The 20,510-nt window shown below is 37.7% G+C and overlaps 1 protein-coding gene across 2 annotated transcripts in view; it reads left to right on the top strand.

The window, feature by feature from the left end:
* Gng2 (guanine nucleotide binding protein (G protein), gamma 2) overlaps window positions 1-20,510 on the top strand; it is a 111,421-nt gene that overhangs the window by 11,103 nt on the left and 79,808 nt on the right. The window contains exon 2 of one of the 2 annotated variants that reach the window (XM_013012357.1): window positions 9,713-9,753. The exons of the other annotated variant lie outside the window; for it this stretch is intronic. The gene's annotated coding sequence lies outside the window, so the exon portion shown is untranslated. The remainder of the gene's footprint in view (window positions 1-9,712; window positions 9,754-20,510) is intronic. 2 annotated transcript variants of the gene reach the window in all.

Genomic DNA, 20,510 nt, shown 5'->3' with positions numbered 1-20,510 from the left:
CAGATAGATATTGAGCCCTTGTGATCCTCTCCTAAGAATATCTTCCTTTGGTCTTACTGTATGAATATTTAGAGTCCTGTTTAATTTATCACGTCCAAGTGTAATTTTTTTGTCTTTCACTATCCATTGTGTTTACTTGTAGATTTATAGGCATATTCTAGTTACTACAATAGATGAAAACCATACAACCCATGTTTCTATGGGTCTTGCTTACTTTGCTTAATGTAGTTTTTCCAAGTCTTTCCATTTCCTTATGAATGGTGCAGTATTCTTTCTGATGGAAGCATAGACTTCCATTGTGTATACTTACCATATTTTCTTGATTTGTTTATCCACTGAGGGTCATCTGGGTTGCTGCCTAATATTTAATAAGGGAGCCAAAAATACAAGATGAAGAAATACAGCCTCTTGAACAAATGGTGCTGGCAGAGTTGGCTATCCATGTGCAGAAAACTCATATATCACCCTGGACCAGAATCAATTCCAAATGAATCAAAAACCTTAATATAAGACAAGATACCATGAAAATATTACAGGAAGGGATAGATGTAACATTAGGGCTCCTAGGCATGAGTCAAAACTTCACAAGATCCAGAATCACAACAAAACAAAGAAAGACTGGACAAATGGGATTGCATCAAACTGAAGAGTTTCTGCAAAGAAAGCCTACCAAAATAAATAGAAAGCCCACAGAATGGGAGATCTTTACTAGCTATGCATCAGACAAGAGCCTCATATATTAGGTATACTTAGAGCTCAAAACATTAAATGCCCCCAAAACAAACCCTCAAAGAAGCAATAGCCCAATTAATAAATGGGCTAAAGAAAAAGAGAGAATTCTCAGAAGTAAGAATGGCCAGTAGACATGTGAAGCATGTCTACTGACTATAACAGAAATGCAAATCAAGACAATATGAGATTCCACCTCACCTAGTTAGAATGCCCATGAAAACTATGTCAAGAAAACTAACAATAACAGATGCTGGTGGGGATGTAGCCAAAAGGGAACACAACTACACTGCTGGTAGAAATGTAAACTTGTTCAGCTACTCTGGAAAGCAACATGGAGATTCCTCAAAAGACTAAACATAGAGCTTCCCTATGACCCAACAATCTGCTCCTGGGCATTTATCCAGTTGACCACAAACCAGGCCACACTAAAGCCACCAGCATAACTATGTTCGTTGCAGCATTATTTACCATAGCCAAGATATGGGATCAACCCACTTGCTTTTTCTTTGTGGCTTCCCCTGTCTGAGTTGGTATGTTTTGAGTCTGTGAACAGTAGTAATAGTAAAGGAGGGATTTCAGGGGAATCGCTGTGCTGCAGTGTTTTGACTGCTTCTGTGGAAGGCGTGTTTCTGTGCATTTTTCTCCTAACAGACTCACATTAATAGTAGGAGTGCTTTTTTTCTGCTATACATGATGGAATGCCTCCTACTCTTGGTTTGCATTCTTAGGCAGGAAAGTCAAGTTAATTTTTAGATTTCTGCCAACAAAGCTCTGTATAAGAAGGATATATAGCTAATCTGTATAGAACTGTGTAAGAAAAAATACTTGAAAAAGGTAAAAAACAATCTTGCTATCCTTTTCGAGGATTTCCTTGGAAAAATCAATTGATCCTTTGTTCTTTCTTTTAAAAGTAAACCTCATGAATGTTAGCTATATCTGGGGAATACTGCTGAGTATTAGGCAATCTCACTAACTTTTTTTTTTACACCCAAACAAGAAATTTATTATTTTCAAAGTTATGAAGGACAAATTACCAGAAAATGAGAATAGGAATTATGACTAACTTTGTTTTAAAATTATATTTTTATTATCTTTAAATAGTTACATAAAGAAATTACCATTCAACAAATCAGTTTATAAGGCCAGTGCATCTTGATCGATGTCATCCATTATGGTCCCCTATCCCTGTCAACCTAAACCCTCCCCTCATTTTCTTAGTTTAGTAGAATATGCATTAAATACTATACAGACTTCATTCTCCCTTCCTGACTTCACTTTTCTAACCCTTTCCATTTGGTCTCCTTTCCACATACCAGTTAAGTGCCACACTAACTTTTTTTTTATCTAATTTGTGCCAGTACAGGGACTTTGTACTCTTACTTGGCTTTTTCTGATCAAGGCTAGTGCTCTACCACTTGAGCCACACCTCCACTTTCAGCTTTTTGCTAGTTAATTGGAGATAAAAGTCTTACTGACTTTCCAGCCTGAGCTGGCTTGGAACCTCTATCCTCAGATCTTAGCCTCCTGAGCAGCTAAGATTACAGAGATGAGTCACCAAGGCCCAGATACACTAAATGTTTGGGTTTTTTTTTTCTGTTTTTCCTTTAGAAAAAACATTGATACTGAATGGCTACAAGATCTTTTAAAGTAAGAAAAATTAATGTAAGGAAAGGTGAGAATTATTAGCAAAAATACCCAAAGGTGTCAAACTACCTTTTATCATAAATTTTCAAATAATTTTGATGTCATAGTGTAGAAAAGTAATGTTTTAAGGGTTATTACAGGCGAGCCAAGTGGGTGAAGGGCTTTATTCTGGAATCATTCACTTAGAAGTTGTTTAAACTTTCTATGCCTCCCTTTCCTCATCCATAACCTGGGAAATAATAATGATGGGCCTACTTCACAAAGTTATCCAGAGAAAATCGCTTATTATATAAAGTGTTTATTTGGCATGTTGCCTTAACTATAGTAATGCTCAAGATGTATAGCTATTATTTTCAAGATGTATAGTTATAATTGTTGCTGAAAGTCTGAAGGAGAGTACCTTATTTTACTCAAGGATGTCTTACCAATTTCTAACAGAAGTAATTGTTAGAAACTAACATTAATTCCAAGTTTTCAGACCTTGGAATTTGAAATCAACTAAGCAAGCCTCTTTCCTTAGGACAGACTTAATCAAAACAGATGCTTCAACTTGAACAAAGTATTGGTCTCAGATTTGTACCATTTGTAGAGAAGTCTGTGGTCTGAGCTGTATGTATATGTGTGTATGGATATGTATAAATGTATATGTATTTGTATTTATCTCCAATCTTCTTTTTCAACTCATAATGTGTCCAGTGCCCTGTCACTTTTCATAGCCATGTGTCAGCATATGGGCGCATATCAGGTATATGTTACCTGTACGAGGCACATTCCTTAGCAAGTGATAGTGATATGGTATGAGGGTCTTAAAGACAACACAAGGCAGGTCTTTCTGCTGAACTAGATGTGGACTAGGAGTAGGGAAGGTTTCACTTTCTTAACCTGGGTTATTTGTTATAGCATAATCTTGCCTATCCTGGTTGATAGTCTTTTTTTTTTTTTGTTTTCCCTTAGAACTCTAGAGGAATATATATATATACACACACCTATCTTATTGTTAAGTGAACATAAAATAGCTGTTTGAAGATTTTGTGTGTGTGAATGTGTGTGCATCGTTGTATTGCATGTTAACATCAAGGGATTTAAGTCGACTAAATTTATTAATCTGAATAATTTATTTAAATTTTATTTAAAATAAGGTTTGTAGGTGGATGTCTATGGCTCATCCCTATAATATTAGCTACTCAGGAGGCAAAGATATGAGAATCAAGGTTCAGAGGTAGCCTGAACAAACAAATCCCCAAGACACTTATCTTCAACTAACCAGCAAAATGTCAGAAATGGAGGTGTGGCTCAAATGGTAGAGAGAACCAGCCATGAGGGGGGGGGGAAATGAGCAAGAGCTCAAGGTCCTGAGTTAAGCCTCAGTACCAGCAAATAAATATATAAGTAGAGAGATTGATAGACAGATAGACAGACAGACAAGCAGGAAGGTGTATGGACAGACAGACAGACCAATGGATAAGGTTTGTTTCAACTTCACATAGAGGAAATCAACATACTAAATGTATCAGCATATCTTTTCTTTGAAAGAGTCTTATAATGTCAAGGTTAAGTCCCTGAATTCTAGTCCTCATGGTCAACAGGTGAGAATCCTTAGGTAATTAGAACTCCACCCGCATGATGCCTTGTGAAGTGAAGGGATTTTACAGTCAGAGAAGAGTGTCCCTAAGTCCTGTTGTATGTCCCAATTATAAACAACAGGGCTGAGTTCATAGAGCATCTTAAGTAGTATTTATTGAATAAATAAAAGGAAGTAGTTCATTCATATTGCTTCCAAATGTCTAGATTCCTTCATGATCAAATTTTAAAGACAAATAGCTTTAATTTGGGTATTGGTTTAAAAAGATCTTGTATGAAAATTTCCATTTGTTCTTTTATAACACTTCACATGTGACCGCAAAACTCCCAGACTTAGATTATTTTATGTTATAAATTTTTTACTACAGTTTTATTTTGCCTGATTATTTCATTCGGATCTCTAAAACTACATTATGAAATACCTTAATTATTTAAATTAGGAACAGATTAATTATCTCCAGTGTACAGACACAACTTAATTTCATTATAAACCTGAGGTTTAAATTGATTAAACTTAGAGTATGTTTAAGAAACTGAGTGATTTTTTTCTTTTACTTTTTTCATGCTTAAAGGCATATTTGATTTGATGACTTTCTAGCATTGATATGCTAATAGGAGTAAAAAAAATACAAGAAAACTTTACTTGGATTTTATAAACCAGTCAGAGTCTGTATGTCTGGGATTTCTGGGGGAACAATCTGTGACTCATTTTAAAAAACAAACACACTCATAATCACACTGCATGTTGTTACCATGGTAATTAGGCCTGTTGAGTTGGCTTGCTTATGTTCTTGATGAGAAGAAGAGGGGGAGAGAAACTGCAGACTCAAAGCTTTGACTATTGGCTCCTATTTGCCTATTGCAGGAGAAAGTTCAGGGGTTTCTTGAGAACACACTGGCACTGTCTCCTGAGGGAAATGGAGAAGCTCTGGCATTCTTCCTTTGTTATTGAATCTAGGCTAGCCATGTTAGTATTGGGTATTGTGGTTCACTGGGGAGAAAAGGACCAATTGATAGTCCCTTGTGGAAAAGGGCAAAATAGTTTCTTTTAGCTCATATATAATTACAGGTACATCTCTAAGGTGAAGGAAGTGCCTTGTTTGCCTGTGTACAGGACTGTAATGAGCCTCTAAAAGGCACCAAGTGCAGCTAGCCTAACATTATCGCAGATTGAAATGATCCTCGGTGTATTACCCTAATATAGTTAAAGGCTGGTTTTAATGAGGCCACTGTTTCTCATCTGATTCCTCAGTAGACCCAATATCCTTTCTTTGTTGTATTGACTGAGTGTGATTCCTTTATCTTGGACAATGGTCTTATAGTATAGGCCCATGGTTCACCAAGGAGATCGGCAAAGTTGTGGGAGCTCTGCCAAATCTGTTAGGGATCCAGAGGAAGATAAAGGCAAAGCACACACTTAGCACTTGGTTGACTGACATCCATGTGGTCTTGAACAAGTGGAATTTTGTGGGCATTAGCCATTATGACTCTATACGAAGAACATTATAGGGCCTTAATTAAAAGTAGGAACCTACAAAATTGATGCAAAATTCACTTTACAAGTCTATAGCCCAGGTTAACCTTGAATTTGTGATCCTTTTGTCTCTGCTTCCTGAGTGCTATGATTACAGTTATATACCACCGTGCCTAGTTGGGAATCCTCTTACTGTATGATTATAGTGTGTTGTCATAAGTTTTATTCTTCCTTTTTTTTTGGTGTGTGTGTGTGTGTGTGTGTGTGTGTGTGTGTGTGTGTTGGTCTTGGGGCTTGAGCTTAGGGCACAGGTGCTGTCCCTGAATTTTTGTGCTCAAGGCTAGTTAGTACTCTACCACTTGATCCACAGCTCTACTTCCAGCTTTTTGGTAATTAATTGGAGATGAATGTCTCATGGACTTTCCTGCACAGGCTGGCTTTGAACTGCAATCCTCAGAGCTCAGCTTCCCACATTTTAAAATATAGAATATTGGAGTCTTTATTATATAGTTAACAGGCTGCAGGCCACCAGATGTTACAAAGGCCTGCAGCATTCAAATACACATCACCCTGCTAGGAAACACGCTAAAGAGGAAAGAAAGAACAAAACAATACCAACAAGCCAATTCAGCTCCAATGGAGAGCTGAACTGGGATGCTATGATGACTGGAGACAAGACAGGACACAGGACATGATCACAGATACACACATGACATGGGGTCCTGGTGGCTAGGCTGGTCGGGGCCTAAATAGTTAGGCACAGGTGGCAGATCCTCAGGAAATTCCCAGTCGCAGGCACTAGACTGACAGATTCAGTAACCTATCAGCCACATGCCTGCCTCTGCCTCTGGGGGTCCAGGCACGTCCATTACCTGGGAGGCAGGTGATGGGGGGTGGAGGGAGCTTCCTTCCCCCAGCATGGAGACAAGATGTCAGACCCTACCATCCACCATGTGGCCAATATGGCGCCGGCCAGACCTGGCCTCCTTACTTCACTAGGAGTATAGGTGTGAACCATTGGTGCCTGGCTGAAATTTTATTCTTTAGAACATATTTAAAGTAAATTTTAAAACAGTCTTGGAGTTAGAACAATTTTTCCTTGTTAAAATTATTTTTTCAAAAGGCTTGAAATAAAATGAGGTGTGATTAAGGATTCATAAAAACTCAGTTTGTGTGGGTGAGATTTATACTCTGGCGTGTGACACAGTAACTACTTCTAAACTGTAGACTTTATTTTTATTCTGCTATGTAGAAAGAAAGAAAATTTTGGAACTTTGCTCCTGGTTCGATGTTTTTAACATTAGTAAACAAAACTTTATTTTTTTCTGATCATCAAACTACTCATAAAAAAGTATAGAAAACACAGGAAATATTGAAAGTTGTAAAGTAAAATTGAGACTAACACCATTAATATAGTTATTGGCTAAAAAAGGTGCACATAATGGAGATCTGCTTTTGTGGCGGCGGAAGGAAGTTAGAACTTATTTTTAATGCAGAGATGGGTGGTCGGGGACTAGGAAGACGGCTCTCCTCCACGAGATCATGCAGGGAACCAGACTCCTTCTGTCACATTATTCAGTCATTCCTAGAATTCCGCTTGCCTTCAGAGTCAAAGGCAGCTCTCCATAAGGACCTGACTATAACCAGATGTGGGTAGCAAGAAGGGGCTGGGGAGAGGGGGAAAAGGAAGAGGAAGGCAGGACCTAGAAATTCCGTGTAACACTTTTGCTGTGATCCCATGGAACTGTGTCACTTGGTCTCACACCTAGCTGCAACGGACATTAGGGAAAAGAGCTTCTCTTGACATGTATGTGCAATAGCTCAGATTTTTGTTAAACATAGGAAGAAGAGGAAAGCATATTTGGGGGGCATATCTAGGATTTCTGCCACTTCCATCACCCTATAAAACAGAGCTAATATACTGTTGGCATTTTGAGCATTTTCTTCCAGGTTTTTTTTTCCCCTAAAATTACATCTGAAGATATTAGGCATAATGCACACTAGAAAATAATATATTTGTGTGTAGTCTATGTATATATGTTATATATATAAAGGTTGTATATTAACATATATACATGTGTTATACATTAGGAAATATATTGAAACATTATATAAAATATACATTAGAAAAGTATCATGTACATCATCTTCCCTTATCTTTAGTGATGTATTTTATGTCCCCCTGATGAATACCTGAATCTACAGATGGTACCAAACACTGTATGTATTATTTTTTCCCTATTTATCCATATCTATGATAGCTTAGCTTATAAGTAAGCTAAAAGACTATCAATAGAACTACTAAAACAGTGCTATTAAACAGAACTACTAAAATAGAACTATTAAAACAGTGCTCCATCATAGAAGTTATATGAATGTGGTCTCTTTCTCAAGGTATCTTATTGTATTATACTCACCCTTCTTGTTATGATGGCTGATACAATGAGGTGAAGTAGTGATGCTGCCACTGTGATATAGTGTGAAGCTACCACCTAAAGGTTACTTGAATACAAGCCCTCCACCAGATCACAACAGTGGGTGTGCTAGCCAAGATGGCTACTAAGTCAGGTCACCAAGAAGGGGGTAGTATTATACAATATGGATATGCTGACCAGGAGATGATTCATGTCCTGAGTCGGACCAGAGGAAAAAAGTAGGAGTTTACATCACACCACTCAGAATGGTGCATACTTTGCCACATGAATTATTTATACCTGGAATTTCCCAGTTCCGAATATTTTCAAACTTTTAAGTAATTGAAATGTAGGAAAATCAAAACCTCAGAGGGAAAAAACACTGTATATGTATATATATATATATACATATATATAATTTAGTTGAATAGTAAATATTATTAAATTTACTAAATAAATATATTTAAATATTAAAAAATTAGTTGAGGTTATTCTACAGATAACATTTTATATTTATCTTTCTCATGTAACTCTATCATATGCATTTTTTTCATCCTTTGAATTTCTTGCCTTCATCGTTTTTTCTGCCATGTAGAGTTTCTGTTCGACCTAGGTTACATTATCAATAACAAGGTTATTTCTAATGCCTTGGTAGTAATTCTTTGTGTACATTTTTTGTTTAAACAAAGACTTGGTATCACTAATATAATGTTTAAGACCATATTTGTGTCTTCTGATAAAGAGTGCTAGACTGCTTTCCAGAGACACTGTGCTCATGAACGCTATGGTCGGTAATATTGAGAGTGATGCCCTCAGAGCACCTTGAAAAGGCCTATTTTGCTGCAAGTTCCATTTAGTCATTGTGATCCCCAGGGTTCGCTCTCTCAAAATAGGTTGTTTTTTGCCCTTGGCTTGTTTTTTTTTTCCTTTTGCCTGTCATTAATCATGAGATAATGTTTTTTTTAAAAACTTGAGCTCATTTAAAACATATGACACTTTATAGTATTCTGGGAATATAGTTGATTAGGTGGAGATTTTAACATACACACCAGTCTCAAACAATGTGACATCTCCGGGAAGAGGGATGTACTTTTGGTCCTAGGCCTCCATGTGAAAATCATTTTCACCCTTAGTCATAATCCTCTAAATGAGATAGCTCTGTGTTCTGAGTCAGAACAAAACAGGAATGATAAAGTGCTCCCCAAGGCTCTGGCAATCCCCTTTGGGCTGTGCACACTAGAGATTTACAGGAGGAAGGAGGCTCCTCTGGGTAGTAGGAACCTTCACAGATAGGAACCATGGCAGATGATAGGCCAATTCTAATTAGACCAACTCTGCTCAGCTTTCACAGGGGGTATTAGGATTGAAGGTTATAGATGTGGACAACCTGTGGAAGCTGATGCTAAAAGATAGAACCGCTAACTTGTTCTATCTACCCTCTTAAAAGGCCAGATACATAAAAGCTGCATGTTTTCCAACCAGCAAGTATGTTCTGTCTTTGTGGCTTTGGTCCTTCTACATTAGGAGGAAATCTTACTCTTAGTCACCCCACAGTGCCCAGCCTCTGTCATCTGCTTCACCTGGGTTCCTAGGTGGCTTTTAGATTTTTATTTTTTCTTGCAAATTAGTGAATATCACAAAGAAATGAGCTCCTAGTTCATAATACTATCTGTTTCATAACAGAAAAAGAGTTTATTAAATGTTTCCAGACTCTGAAACATAAGACTGTGTAACTCCCTGCCCTTACAACTCTTCAGCCCTTATCAGCAACCCTGGTTACAGAAAGAGTTCCCTGCTCTTTCTCATGGTTTATTCGATTTCACATTTTCAGGGAAAAAAAAATATATGTCTTCTGTTTTCTCAACAGCCACGTCTGTCAGTGAGCTTCAGGCTTTCAGAATTCAAAAGGTAAGACTTCTGAAATATTTCTTCTAGGATCTTCTTTAACTTCACCAGAAGTCAAAAGAGAAATAAAAGCTTCTTAAGTAGTCTTAGAGCTAGCACATTTAAGCATGTTATGTTTTATTTTACAGTATTTTTATTCTTCAAATGATTGCATATGCGGGTCATAATTTAACATGTCCATTTATGTGTCTGGTGAATTTTGATCAGGGTCCCCCCTTCCACCATTCTCCCCTATCCAAATGTGGTATTTTATAGGAAAGAAACACTCATGGAATCTTCAATAATATTGACCTGACTTTGAAATGTAAAGAAAATAGTTCTCTTTAATGTTAGTTAAACTTGGATTTTTCACTCTGATTTTTTCCATTATCTTCTAAACATCTGCACTGACAAACTTGTGAAGTTGCTACTTTAACAAAAATATCCCATGGCACTAGGCATGATGGATAGATTGCAGATATTGAGAGCATACTCTGTGCAGGACAGAACTGGAGAGTAATTAGATCAGAGACGGTAGCCCCTTCTCCTAGATTGATTGTAAACAACGTAAAGCTTTTCTTGCAACAACAATGATAACCAGGAATGGTCACTCTAATGCTGGTGGGGTTTCTTCTGGAAACCCCATTCTAGCTAAATCCACTTGAAAATGGTTGCTAGAATCGAAAGGTCATCATAATCATGTGACAAGTGATAATGTGTCTATTTCAAGCAAAATTGTTTGCTTGGGTCAATGACTTGTATGTTTCATACCATTTTAGAATTTAACTTTACTATGAAAAATACTGAAGCATATGCTGAAACAGAGATAATAATATAATAAACTACAATGCCCTCATTTTCCAGTTCCAACAATCATCAATCCAGAGCCAATATTTCCCATTTATATTCTTACCCACACCTCTTCTTTCTTTATTGAGCTGAACCATGTGTCCTCTTGAGTTTGATGGCTAGATTTTCAGTTTTTTTATTGCCAAAACTGTTTAATGTCTATAGCAAAATTCTAATGGAAAAGCATAACCTACTGGTGACCTGATTTAATCAGCTTATTGGCACTACTATTCCTTTATTCATTTCTTCACTCAGCAAGGCTTATTTAGCATTTACTAGGCCTCAAATATCCCTTAGAATCCATTTTCCTCAATTCATATTTATGATGTCATCAGATTTGGGATTCCCAAATGAGGTAATCTATGAGAGATAAACCGAGGGAATAAAACACTGACATTTGTCATACAACTTGAACGGTCAAGTGTAGACATATAGAATATGCCATAATTTTTGAAACTTATATTTGACTCTTTATAACAGCTTCAAAATACAGAAATGCAAAATTTAACAATATAAATGAACCTTCTCCTAACCCTCGGATGAATCTATTTTTATCATGATTGCTTATCCAGTTATCTGCCTCCCATTTAAGAAAAGCTCTGAGAGAGCAGGCGTGGTTTCTAATCTACTAACAATTTTGCCTCCAGCATGTAGCCAGCATGTCTGGCACTTGTTACATATTTAATAAAACTGTTGAATGAACAAAAGAATCAGAGCCAGATGCTGAGAATAGGAAGATGAAAAACAGACGGGCCTGGTCCCAACGTGGCTGGTCTTGGGGAAGGGAAAAGCCTAGCCCAGAAGGAGCTCTGTGGGTGAGGTATGAGCACAGAGTATAGTCTGGTGGCCCACGTGGCAAGAAGTACCAGCAGCAAAGTGGCATTTAAAGGGTGTGTGATATGCCCTCAATAAGAAGAGGAGGCAAAGGCATCCAGCATAAGGATTTGCATGTGAAACTATGCAGTCTCCAAAGGGCATGGTACCCACTGAAAACCTTAAGAAATTCAGAACGACCAGCCAGTGTCTATCCAGAAAGATGTGGCTGAAGAAGCAGGTCATGAGAGTTTGGAGGGACTCAAAGGCTTAGACCAGTACCTGTTGGGTGACAAGACAGAAAAAAAGGGCCTATAATCAGAAATTTCTTTGAAAGGATGATTCTTTAGGCAGTAGGGTGAACAAAATGATAGACTGGATTTAGGAGAACTGATGGATTTGCTGATTCTAGATAGGAAAGCATCTAAGTGGTAGATTTCTTATTTTGGGAGATGAGATGGGAAGTAATAAATGGCTAAGCACAGAAAGAGGAGATGGGATTCAAACCTGAGGAGCAGCTTCATCCCCCTGCTTCCTACTGAAGATAGCAGTGGTTCTGTCATGTCTTCCCATCAGAATCTCTGGGAAGCAGCAAAAACTACTGCCAGACCCTACCCAGACCAGTTAAGTAAAAGATCTTTAGAAGAGAGGTCTGGGTACATGTACCTACCAAGGTGCAACTATGGCTGAGAAATGTCTGGTCTTGAAGTTATTAGAAGGAAGGTGTGTGTGTGTGTGTGTGTGTGTGAGAGAGAGAGAGAGAGAGAGAGAGAGAACACAAGCACATGAGAAAAAACATGAACAAGAAAGAAAGAGAGCATATAAACATGCTTTAAAAACCATGTATAATGTCTGCTACCCTATAGTCAAGCTCTTTGGATTAATTATCTGGTGTCTTTCAGAGGAGGGCTAAGACATACCTATAATCTATCAAATATTATTAATAATAAGATCATTTCATAAGAATCTAATATTCTCCTCCGATGTTTATGTTGTGTTCTTCGTTGTGCTAAGTGCCCTGAAAAGTTTCAAATCAGAGTTTCTCAATGGAGCATGCTCATGTGTTGAAAGAGGTAATTAATTCTTCATAATGTTCTTTGGTCTGCTTAGTCACAAAGGACTGTGGCATCTTTCAGTCCTCATGGTATCCAGAAACATTAGGAACAACTGTGTCTTCACACACAGCCTTTTAAATGAGAGTGGGTATTTCCCACTCTCATTTTAAAAAAACATTATTCCTTCATGAGAAATGATTCGTCTCATTTATGTTCAGGAATTCCCTGTGTGAGTAGTCTCTGTGCTAACAAAATGAAGAAACTAAACAAAGTAGACAAGTAAAAGAAGGCATTGCTTTGTACTGTCAGGGTGATTTTGAGCATATTTGGTCTAATACTGAATCTATTATTTTTAAGTCTGCCTGGAGAAGCATATTAAACAGGAAGCAAGAAAACTGTCAAACACTGAGGTCTAAAGCAAAATCTTTTTAAGGTACCATGCCAATTGTGCAACAGTAGTAATGAAAAATGTCTGAGTTTTCTCTTGCTTCTGTAACAAATTATTACAGACTTGGTGGCTCAAAAATGAGAGGGATCTTGCTTGTGCTAAAAATACCCAGAAAGGAGTCATTCCTTTATGGAGATTCTAAGGGAGAAGCCCTTTCCTTGATTGTCCTTTACAGCTTCTGGAGGTCCCTTCCTCCCTGTTCAAAGCTAGCAATGTTGCCTTTCTGTGTGGCTCTGTTCTGTAGTCACTTCTCTCTCTAACTCTAAACTCAGCCAGGAAGGGTTCTCTCTTAAGGACCCATGTGTTAAGATTGGGCACACCCGAATCAACCAAGATCATCTTCTCATTGCTAGGTTCTCATGTAATCACATCTTCAAAACTCCTTTATCCAGGTCAGGTTGTATATTAAGATACAGACATCTTTAGGGCTTCTTATTCTATCTACTACTAATCAAAGAGATTAATCACTCAGAAGGGTAGAAATGCTTCAGATAATTCAGACAGGATCAGGTAATATTTAATTATCCAGGATTGAAAAGGCTTTGGATTCTCAAGTTAATGAAGCAAGTCCTCACTTTGGATCTGTAGGTCCTAGGTACTGAACCTTTTTTGTTTTCTGCGAGTGTTTGGCAATGCAGACAGGTTGAAATCTAATGGTCCTTTTCCTGGCTAGACTTTGTGGTGCTACAGGTGTGACCTTTGGAGGGTTTGCTGCTTTTGGCATTTCCCCAGCTCTGGAGAGTTTGCCTAGAGCATAAAGGATACAAAGCTTTGAATAAGACCAAAGAAATGTGAGGGTTTTTATTTTATGCTGTTATGTCTACCTGTCACATGTTGCATTATTTATTAGGCTGAGAAATGTGGAAATGAAGGGGGATCATTTAAGATCTCAGAACTTCACTGTAGGGGTACTTATGTTAGGCAGATTTGAGGCATGGTTTAATTTTCTCCACACATTAGGTAAGTTATCCCTCCAATGTAAGGAAACCATTTCTTGCCTGGCAAAGATAGTTGGTTTACTCATTTATTTATTTATTTTTGAAACGCATCTTTGTGACTAGAAATTTGGGGTGGAGATTTTCACTATTTTTCTAGCAAGTCCCTCTTTCTGCCCACTTTTAGAAAGTTCATCAGTGCAGATTAGAAGTCCAAACCTGGGGCTAGGCCTAGAGAAATAAATGATACTGATTTGCTCCAGTCTGAGGGATTTCCAAAGACACAGAACTTCCAGTACTGAAACTGGGAAGATGGCAGGAAATGAGAATAGTTGCTCACCCTAGATGTCTAGTAAAATGGCTCCAAGAGGAAGTAGCTCTCAGGTTGACGAACTGTTAAAATACAACTTTTAATTGCCTAAGAAGGAAGGCCACCACCAGGGTTTGGGGTGAAAGTTGTGGTAAATCTACATCTTTTGGTAAACTTGTGTCCATCCATACTTACAGTCACCCCCTGCACTAGTGAGTTCTGTGTCTGTGGGTTCAACCAACCCCAGATCAAAATTTTAATTGCTTCAGAACTGAACATGTGCATATTTTTTCTTGTCCTTATATGTCCTTATGTATATATACATAAATATATACATAACACTTACATTGGATTAGGTATTAGAAGTCATCTAGAAATGATATAGGGAGAGAGATATACAGAAAGATACACATATATTTATGCATGTATGTATAGATATACACATATGTGAATGACATGAGTATCTACAGACTTTTGGCATCCATGGGGGTCTTAGAAACAATCTTCTAAGATATCAAGAGTTGGTTCAATCCAAATAAAAATAAAACTCCCTAAGATTCAGAATTCAGAAGGACCAGAAATAATCCATGGGTAGAAAAGATAGAGCCTGCCTGTTAATTTTCCAGAGCTGGGTATTAACAGTACCCTCCTGTAAGCTGCCTCTAAGGATGGCAGCTTGTTTGCATGACTGTGTCACTGAGGTGACCACAGGACCTCTCTGAAGCTTTGTCAGCACTTCAGCATGTGTGGAATTTATAAAATCCAAGTTTGCAAGGATAGCACAGAGCTCTCTTAACTTAATCCTGACTTTTCGATGACAGAATGAATCTCCTTCCCTCTAAACCCACTCTAGAGACACAGTACAGATTGTTTAGAAAGAGATAAGCATTAGGATGAGGGACTTAAGAACCCAGGGGAGGGAATTAGAGTGGAGAATGACTTGGACTCCTAGCTGGCATTAAGAAATTCTTTTTTTTTTTATTGTGAAAATACCAGACAGAGGGGTTGCAATTACATGGGCAAGATAATGAGTACATTGCTTATCAAGCATTGTTGCCTCCTCCCTTGTTTCCCCTTCCCATCCCTTAATGCTTCTTGACCTCCCAGCAGTAGGTCTTGAGATACTTTCTTGGGGTTGCTACTTCTGCAGAGGACACCTGCTCAGCTTTTCCTCCCTGATTTCTTCCATATTCCCTCCCTGCAAAGCCAAGCTGAGAAACTACGGGTGTTCATTACTTCTGTAGCTTTTATTTAGAAGTTTTTCTTTACTCAACTATTGGGATTAAGTAAAAAGAATTGTTCATTGTACTTGAAAGAAGCAAGAAGTTGGCATCCCCAAGAACTTTTAGGGGCTATCAGTGGTTTATATATATATATATATATATATAGAGAGAGAGAGAGAGAGAGAGAGAGAGAGAGAGATTATCATTTTCCATCTTCTGAAATGTGCTAGTTGATAGATCTAAAAAATTCTCTTTGAATGTTTCAATCTGTTCTGTGTATTTGTTTTTCAAAAAAGATCAGCACAATCAGACAAAGAGGTAAAAGCTGAGATTTTGAAAGGATAAATCCTTCATAGAATTGTGAATTACTTTGACTTTCTCCTCAACCATTTCTTGAGTTTATTCTTTCTAGAACTTCCAATCCATCCTGGTTTTATTGATTTTCTCTGGTTAAATCAGTTTTAGGGCTGGGGGGGCGGGGCAGGCAGCGTTTGTAGTTTGTCTAGCATGGGTAAAACCCTGAGTTCAGTCTCTAGCATTGCAAAAATAAAATAGAACCCCTTAAAAATTGTTTTTGATTCAAACCTCTATACTGATTTGGGGGAATCAACAAGTTTTATAAAATGTTAAAGGAGATCAAATCCTTATACTGTAATTAATTAAATATGAATTTCTTAGATACTTTTTTCCAAAGAGCAATTAGAGACTACTTCTCTTAAGACTACTTCTCTTAAGTATAGAGTTTCCTATTGGGTAGTGGAAATAAGAGGAGGGGACATCTTCACAACATTGTGAATATATTAAAAAGCCATTGACTTGTTCACTTTAAGATGGGTAATTTTATGTTTTATGAATTTTATCTCTCTCTATATAAAATATTGATTGAACTTTAAGAAGGAAAAAATGCTGTTTCTTCATACTCTCAAATTCTGGAAGAAATCTACATTCAATTTAATATACTCATTGTCCTCTTCTGTTCTATTGCTGGGAGAAGACATTTGGAAACAGAGTGTCTGTAAGGTAAAACTGAACAAGGATGTTGCCAGAGGGTAAAAGAGAACCATCTCTGAGAATAAAGACATTAGTTATTTATTCTTAAAATATGTAATTGTGACTACTACTATAGAATGGCCTAATCCTCCTGGAAACAGATTTTAATATTCATGATTTAAAACAATGGATTTTCTTCTACCTGTCATGAGATGGAAGTTTATCAACTATGTTGGAAAGTTTTTAATAGCTAACAGTAGTAAATTATAACTGGAAATAAAATGTAAAGAATCCTGATGTGAAAACTAATGAAATGTGAGCAAGATAACTTATTTCACATATAGAAACATCTATTATTAAAATAGTGCCTTAGCTCTCCAAAGGCCATTATGACCTGATGGGAACTTGTTTTCAGGGATGATTATATCAGTAAGATTCACAAACAATCCTTGGTTTAATTGTGAAACTTGGGGTTTAAAATTTCTTCTAGATTTAGAAACCACCATTTTAACCTTTCTGCAGAGATGTAACTAGGCAACCAGTCCAGCACTTAGCCAGCACACACACATCCAAAGTCCGTAGTTATTGCATCATTTTTTTTTAAAAAATGCTATTTTAATCTTCCTTTAAGAACTGGCATAGACTGCCATGCAAGTAACCTCTATTTTCTTAGAAAATATCATACAAACCTCTAGTTGTAATGTGATAAGGTTCCTGGAAGCCTCCTCTCGTTTTAATAAGGAAATATGCTCACAAGAGCAGTAATGTAGCTGAGATTAGCCACATGGGAATGGTGTTTTATAACTGAAATTAGGAGGTAGGGCTCATTTTTGATGTACGAATGTGTAGGAGTTTAAAACCATTTCCTCAACAGAAAGAAGTGAGCATTTCTCACAGTATGATTAGGGGGAAAAGATGTATTTTCATGGAAAAGAAAAGTAGGCTTTATCCTAGTGAATTGAATTTACTTTACTGGATAGGTAACAACTAGAACTGTCTAGTTTGATCGATAAGCAAGAAATTATTAGAAACTTATTAAACATCAAACACTATACTAGGTATGTCCTGTGTTCCTTTTGGCTGACTACCATGATTTAGATTTTTTAATTATTATTAAAGGAATATAGGTTGACAGAGTGCTGGTGGCTCACGCTGTCATCCTAACTACTCAGGAGGCTGAGATCTGAAGATTGCAGTTGGAAGCCAGCATGGGCAAGAAAGCCTATAGGACCATTATCTCCAGTTAACCACCAAAAAGCAAAAAGCAGAGCTGTGGTAGAGTTTTTCCCTTGAGCAAAAAACAAACAAAACGCCTCAGGGACAGTGCCAAGGCCCTGGGTTCAAGCCTTTGGACTGGAAAAAAGGTGGATGGGGAAATGAATATATGTGAAAGAATGTTTAAGTAATAAAACATAAATAAGAATAAAAACTGCCCATGGTACAACCCCTGTTGTCACTGTATTTGATTCCAGTGTCCTGCACCTTATATATACATTTTTCTAATTTGGGAAGGGGAAGGGAAGTAACAAAATGCTGAAATAAGGATACAGGTTGACCCATTGTAACAATGATATGTACAAGACACCATGTTGAAAACGAACTTTACAACTTTGCATGGAAGGAGGCTGGTGGGGGGAGGGTAGGGAGGAGTTGGGGAAGTGGGAAGGAAAGGGATGGTAGGGGAAAAATAAAGGAGATAAGAAATGGACGCATTACCTTGCTCATGTAACTGTAACCCCTCTGTACAATATCTTTACAATAAAAAATATATATTAAGAACAAAAAAATCCACTTCCCCCACCAACTTCTAGCCTTGCTTCTTTCTAGAGGTAGCCAATGTTGACTGTTTCTTGTATATGATCTAGAACTTTTCCACCTCCTGGCTAATCTGTATGAAGAAGGTGAATATGTGAAGAGCCACTGAACCATCTTCTGAGCTTCTCTTCTGAATGAAGTCTTTTCATTTCAAACCACTATTTGATGCTTCTTTTTGAATTGTGCCTTTAAGAACTGAGAGTGAAAATGTCAGAGAGATGCCAGTTGAGAGGGAGGTGTGGAGAACAAGAGTGGCATGTGTAATTTCAGCCTTTGTCATATTTATAGATGATACACTAGCAACCCCCATTGTAGTTCTTTTATGACTTTCAAGGCATCTTGAGTACATCATCTCCTGCATCCTTTTGATGACCTTGTGGTGCCGGAACAGTTTGCCTTACTGGAGAGGAAGCTGTGGTTTCCAGAGGTCAGGTAACTTCCCACAGTCATGGCTGGCCACATAGCTGAAAGGTGACAAGATCAAGGCTAGAAGCCAAGTGTTCTCCAACTTTTTAGTCCTGAACCCAACCACCATGGTAACTGTTAGGCTGACAAGCTTAGCAGCACCTGTGTGACCCCTGCAGTGACAGACCGGGCTGGGGGCACTGTGATCTGAAGCTCTGGCTATGCAGTCATCTGGATTCTGCCTCTGGGACAAGTTATTTAGGGAAGTACCCAAATTAAGGTGGCTGTCTCTCTCCTAAGTTTTCTCAATGGCTATCGGATTCCCCTTCTGTTTGTTTAGGTCATACTAGGGCACAGGAGTAGAAATTAGCCCTTGATGAGAAAGCCATAATAATCTATCCCAGACCACAAGGGTTCATTGAGAAGGAGACAGGCAACAAGCAGGGATCAGAAGATTGTCCTCTGGATTGTTTAACTCAACTTAAAAGAGAAGTCCCCATGTTTGGTCATTCAACAACGTGACCAGGCCTTGTTACAGTCTATATGTCCAGTGAACAAAGGGGAAGGGAAGGATGGAGGAAGAAAAGGAGAGAGGAATGGATGGGTGGAGCACATGTAAGCAAGAGAACAAACTAGTGGTCTAGTACAATTAGAGTCCTAGAATCCATTGATATGAGCCAATACATTTCCATTTGTTTACATAAGCTAATTCAAGTTATTCCTAAAAGAATCTTGGCTGATGACTCCAAAGCCTTCATCTTCTTATCTCTAAACGGGGGTTGTAGTAGTTGTCTTGACTGCATCTGACCCGTCATTAAGTATCTCTTAAAGTAATAAATTGGAAAGTTTCTGCTAAAATCATAAAATGTGACACAAATCTAAGATGGGATTTGTCACTGATGGGTTACATTGAGTTAGGAAAAGTTGGAAGAATGAAATTAGCACTCATTTGGAAAATAAGAAGCAAGGGTTCTGTGAGAACCATCTGGTCTTATGCAGAATTAAATGGAATCTGCCAGAATTTCCTAGATTTTTTTTTCTTTTCATATCTGCTTTTAGATATTCTTACATTCTCATAGATACCCACAATGAATATGAGGAGAGATATCTTACCTTGCTGACTCAGGTTAATTCAGAAGGTTATTCTTTTCTATCTCCTGACCTATTTTCTATTTGTCTCTATCTCTGTCTCTGTCTCTGGGTCTCTGTCTCTCTCTGTCTGTCCCTTTGTCTCTCTCACACACAAAGCACCACATTATCGTTCCAACATTTATTTTAGTTATTTTTTCACTTGAAAGAGCTTTACAGATATATGCTAACAAACATTTGGCATTATCAAAGAAAAAATCATGGAGGAAATAGAACTTACTATAGCTCTTCTAGTTATACCTCATATGGGAAGGACAGAGTAGATGTGATTCCCGGGGAATGTTGGCTGTTTTAGGCTCCCATGGGATCAAGATTCATCTTTCCATAAAGGACATAGCTTTGCTCCAAGTGCTAGGTAATCAAAATCTACTTGAGATGCTAACTTATCCATGAGACGTGAAGTGTATTTCACTGCTCTAACATTTTTCACTATATATGATAATGGTTCTCAATGAGGGAAAACAGATGGTACCTCTGTGCAATCTCAGATTGCCATTCAGGGAATCTTTTTTTTTTTTACTGTAGCAAGCATCTCCTTCTTTATATTTGATATTTAGAACTCCCCCCAGATGATCTAAAGCCTCAATCTTAGTAGAATAACACCATTTGAAAAAAAATGTTGAAGCCTCTCTGGCAATATGATTTATTGTAAGAAAGCAGGATCCATCAATCTGAATATGTTTCACATTGCTCACACGTTCAGTTGTACAATATCATCTTCACTGTCTCTTAAGTTTTCATGAGTGTGCCTTCATCTTACCTAATCGCCAGTACGTATTGGCACAGGTT

This window comes from Dipodomys ordii, unplaced genomic scaffold, assembly GCF_000151885.1.
Source record: "Dipodomys ordii isolate 6190 unplaced genomic scaffold, Dord_2.0 Scaffold16, whole genome shotgun sequence".
NCBI lineage: Eukaryota > Metazoa > Chordata > Mammalia > Rodentia > Heteromyidae > Dipodomys > Dipodomys ordii.
Note: the sequence above shows the minus strand (reverse complement) of the source record. Positions and strands in the feature narration are given on the sequence as shown.